The sequence below is a fragment of the Cryptomeria japonica genome, chromosome 10 (assembly GCF_030272615.1).
Source record: "Cryptomeria japonica chromosome 10, Sugi_1.0, whole genome shotgun sequence".
Classification (NCBI taxonomy): domain Eukaryota; kingdom Viridiplantae; phylum Streptophyta; class Pinopsida; order Cupressales; family Cupressaceae; genus Cryptomeria; species Cryptomeria japonica.
This window is the reverse complement of record NC_081414.1, coordinates 413,584,788-413,590,372: the sequence shown is the minus strand read 5'-3', so window position 1 is coordinate 413,590,372 and position 5,585 is coordinate 413,584,788.

Genomic DNA, 5,585 nt, shown 5'->3' with positions numbered 1-5,585 from the left:
AGATAGTAACAATCTCCTTGTTAGCTTTGACATGCTCTCCCTCTTTACCAAGGTCCCTATCCTCTATTCCATTGAGATCGTCAAATGCAAGGTGAATGCAGAGATCGCCTCCTTGGTGCAGTTATGCCTGAGGTCGACTTTCTTTTCTTTCCAAAACGTCATCTATGAACAAGTGGATGGTGTGGCCATGGGCTCCCCTCTCTCCCCTATCATAGCCAACTTATATATGGAGCACTTTGAGACCATGGCCTTACACTCTTTTCCCTTAAAGCCGAAGTGGTGGAAACGTTGCATGGATGACACCAATGTTTGTTGGCCTCATGGTCTTGACAAGCTGGAAGAATTTCATGCTCACCTCAATAATCTCGCTCCTTCCATCTCCTTCACTAAGGAGTTCGAGTCTGGTAATCAGTTGCCATTCCTTGATGTATTAATCCTCAGGAAACCTGATGGCTCCCTTGGTCGTCGAGTGTTTCACAAAGCTACCCATACCGACCTTTATCTTCATTCCTCTTCTCACAACCACCCTAGCCAAAAATTTGGGATCCTAAAAACCCTTGCCTTAAGAGCTTTTTGGATTTGTGACAACGATAACCTGAACCAGGAGTTATCCCACCTCCGACAAGTCTTCAAATGGAATGGGTACAAGAACAAGCAAATCTCTAAAGCTTTCTACCAAGCCGCTTCTTGTTTCCATTCCTCCTCTAGTCGCATGCCCTCTCAACCTTCTATGCTCTCGAATGTGGGCCTTCCTTTTGTTGAAGGAATCTCCCACAAGATCTCAAAAATTCTCACCAAGAAAGGTCTTCGTTGCGCGTTCAAGCCTTGTATGACCTTAAAAAGGTGCATTCCCACACTCAAAGATTCTAGGGATATCTATTCGGATTCAGGGGTTTATAAGGTCGTTTTCTCCTATGGTACCCTATATATAGGGGAAACGGGTCGTTCTTTTAACACAAGAATCAAGGAGCACGGTGCTAAAATTAAGCACGAGTGTGTTCTCAAGTCGGCCTTAGCAAAGCACTCCTCGTCCACCAAGCATCATATTTGTTTAGAGGACACTCAAGTCCTTTTTTAGGAAGATAATTTCTTCAAAAGGAAGCTAAAGGAGGCCATTGTCATCAACAATCACCCAACCAATCTTAATCATGATGATGGTTGGTGCCTCAATCCTTTTTGGCTCCCTTTGCTTGATGCTCTTAGAGGCACCTCGTGTTAGCTTCCTTTTCCTCTCTTCTTCTTTTTCCTCTTTCTTGTTTCCTTTTCTTTATTTATCCCTTCGCTTTTCCCCACTTCCTCTTGGCTCTGCTAGGTTTGTCTTTTTGTTGTTACTCCTTTCTTTGCTTTGTCGATCTTGTTTCACTATTTCTCCTTCTTTGCTTTTTAGTGTATTTTTAGCTTGACCTATTTTATTCTTAGCTTGTGTTTATTTTTTGTTTTTTGCCTCTCTCTCTCTCTCTCTCTCTCTCTCTCTCTCTCTCTCTCTCTCTCTCTCTCTCTCTCTCTCTCTCTCTCTCTATATATATATATATATGTAATGAAATATTATTTGTTTTTGTGAGATTTTGCCAAGATCAAGAGGCAATGGAAAGCACAAATAAGAGAGAACAAAATAGATGATAGAAATAAACTGTATTCTATCAAGATGAAAAATATGATCAACTGGATCATTAAGCATTACATACAATGAATATAAGCCTGCTCATATAGGCAAGACTGTGTGGATATGTGAGCACACAAACATGACATGTGGCTCAATAAGAAACAAGGGTAGGTAGGAAATAGGTGTGGGTAAGTAGGAGAAATAATATAATAGTCCACTTGAGGTGGATCACCCACTGAATGTGGAGTGTAACAACAAGATCAACACCATAAAAGGTGGAAATTCTCCTTCACACATTATCCCAATGTGGCACAAACACCCAAGTGTCTCATACCCAAACTACTATAAAATGCATTTCCTAAGTAAACTTAAGTAAGTGTAATAATATCCAAGATGAATAATTAATTACACCAACACCCCCCCTTAAGTGCAACTTAGGGGAATGCACTTAAGTCTACAATGCAACTAAGCAATGCAAGATGGGTCCCAGCTACTAGGCCATGTTAGGTACCCATGTACAAATGTGAATGCATGAAAACCAATGCAATGAAATCTCTCACAAAGCGGAGAAAGAGAGAAAAACCCAATGGGAAAAAACCCTCCTCCAAAAGAGAGATGAAAAACATACAAGAGAACTCTCATAGAAGAATGTGAAGGACAAAACCCCATGTGAGGAAAAAGTCCCCCCCATATGAGAGAAGAAGAGAAGCTAGGAAGCCCCCCCCTCAATGTGGAATCTGTACCGAACAACATTCCTCCCCTTAGGAAGAAACAAAACCAAAGGTGTATCCATGAAGTCTCCCCAATCATGAAGGGAAGATGTATGAAAAAAAACTCATGATGAAAGGAATCTCTGACAACTGCTCAAGTGTCCCCATGTCAATGCTGAAAGATACCCCCTCCAAAGGTGGTAAACTGTGCCACATTGCTAAAAAAGGCACTGCAAGATCTAGTGGAGATGGATGTAGAACATGTCCCAAAGACTCACATGTCTCCTCAAAAAATAAAGAGACCTCCTCCAATTGCTGTACATAAGTATCCACAATCATGTCAACCTTGAAAGAATGATCATGTAGAGAATGAACAAGAGGGTCAGAGTGTTCCCTCGCAACAATCGAAGAAGGATCATCTTCAAAAGATGAATGTCATCAATGATGTCTCCCAAATCTGCAATGTAGGATTCCATAAATAAACCTGCAATGTCTGTCAAGTAATCATCCCATGAATCTGAAGCTGGAAGACAATGAATATCCTGCTGCACTGAATCACATGAAGGCAAAACTGTCGCACTATCTGCATCATCAGGTGCAATAGGTGATTTGATATCAATATGAGAGATGAAATACAAGGCTCAAGAATGGGGTCACATGTGAGAATCCCCATGTTCAAGTGTCCAAACTTCTCCTCAAAAACTGAACCATCACAAGAAGTGTGATCATCATGTGTAGAATCATCAAATGTGAAATCATCATCATCAACAAAATCTGAAAAGGAGTATAACTGAGATGCATGGTCAACCACCCCAGTCACAATGATAGCTTTAGTCTCCAAGTCTCGAATGAAAACTGACTCAGGTGTGAACTCCACAACTCTCTTAGTTGCGCTATGTGTGAATTGATAGATAGAAAGGAGATTGTTTGTCAAGTGGGGTACACACAACACATTATTGAAGGAGTTATCCCTAATGTCAATAGATCATTTCCCAATCACATCCATGTATGTATGATTGCCCATCAATATCTGCGGCATGGTGCAAGGCTCAAATGTAGAGAACATAGACTGCGAAGATGCCATATGATGAGAAGCCCCTGAATCTAGAAGCCATCTCTTTGAATCATGACTAATAGTAGCACATAGAGCTTTTCCTTTTCTTGTCCCAAAAGAGTGAGTCTTCCCACTTGTAGAAGCCATGAATGCTTGCCCTTTTCCTTTTGAATGTGAGGAAGTGGAAGTTGATGAATCATCCTTTTTGTAGACATTAGGCAAATCAATGTTATGCTTTTTGATAATATGTGTGAGCTCATCAATCTTCTTAGAATGGCAATGACGCTCCTCATGACCAAACTTTTTACAATAGGCACAAGTAGGTCTCTCCCTCTTTGGTGAGTTATCCCTCTTGAAAGAGGATGAATCTCCTTGTTGTGGAGAAGATGGTGCTTTGTCCTTAGGCTTTGATTGCCATTTCTTCTTGTTTGAGTTGTCCTTTCCTTAATTTCCTTTGTTCCCTTGATTTGCCACTAATGCTTGAGACTTAGAAGCCTTAAGAATGCCCATGCTTATCAAATTAGTTTGTTCCATTATCAACATTTCATTGAAATCATCAAATGTAGGCATTGTGTAGCTTGAACCCATTGTCATCCTATGGGTTTGGAAACTAGAAACAAATGCTGCATATTCTTGTGGAAGTTTGCCTATCAAGTTGAATATCAATTGAGTATCCTTCTTATCAATGCCACAATCCTTTGAGTTGTGCCCTCAACTCATTTGGCTTAGTGACATAATCTTGTATAGTATCAAAGTTCTTCGGATCTAACATGGTGAGATCGCTATCAATTTGATATCCCCTAATCTCATCAACTTGACCATACAAGTCTTGAAACTTTTTCCAAGTATCTTTGATTAGAGTACATTTCTCAATATGAAAAATGAGATCCTTTGATACATACTTTCTTAAGGTACCAATTGCCATGATATTTTTAGTGAGCCAATCCAAGTGACCAACTGGATCAACCTTACAATCAGCGGGAGCAACAATAGTTTCATCAATGTAATGAGTGAGTCTTTTTTCCATAAGTTTACTCCATGCATCAATTTTCCAAGTAGCATAATTATGACGAGTTAAGAGAGGAAACTTAGAAGAACCCATAGCAGCAAACAGGAAGGAACACGAGAGTACAAAAGCACAAGAGACACCCTCTCAAATTCACTCAATCAAAGTACCCCCCCCAAAAATGATGATTTTGACACTTTATATGTAGTGCGTGTACAATAGGCCACTTGCAAAACAAGGCAAAGTGGACTTCTAATTTCAATTTACAACTTCTCAAAATGAGATCTAAGAGACTTCAACAAATACTGCTAGTGATCTAAACTGAGATCCAAGCAAAATGCAAGTACCAAATATGCCAAAAATGGTCAAATAATGAAAGTACAATTTCTACTTAAAATTGTTGCAAATAAATGGCAGATTATGAAAGTAGATGAAAAAATATGCACTTTCAAAAAAAATGGCACATGAAAAGGAGTCCATATGAGCCCAAATGAAGCCTCCAAAGTTGTAAAAATCGGGATTTCACGATTTTCAAAAAACCTGTATTTGAGAAATAGAAAAATCTTGCACCATTGTACAGATCACGAAATTCTACCCCAAAACAAAAAAAATTGCTCGAAAAAAGGAGTTCGGATGAGTGAGATATCGCTATTTGAAAATCGTCTGCAAAATTATAATTTCTGGAAAATTTCCGTCGCGCCTTCAAACTTCAAATGCCTCTAGATTTGGCCTCCGAAGTCCGATTTGGATGAAACAAAAGGCAAAACTGACTTTCTTGGACCTCCTCAATCCAATGGTAACCTCAATTTTGACCCATCAAGTTTCAGTAAAAACTTGCAATAGAAAGATTCAAAATGCAAACCCCAAATAGCATCAAATTTATCTCAATTGGCAAACCAATGACACTCTAATGGCTCTGATACCATGTGAGATTTTGCCAAGATCAAGAGGCAATGGAAAGCACAAATAAGAGAGAACAAAATAGATGATAGAAATAAATTGTATTCTATCAAGATGAAAAATATGATCAACTGGATCATTAAACATTACATACAATGAATATAAGCCTGCTTATATAGGCAAGGCTATATGGATATGTGAGCACACAAACATGACATGTGGCTCAATAAAAAACAAGGGTAGGTATGAAATAGGTGTGGGTAGGTAGGAGAAATAATATAATAGTCCACATGAGGTGGATCACCCACTGAA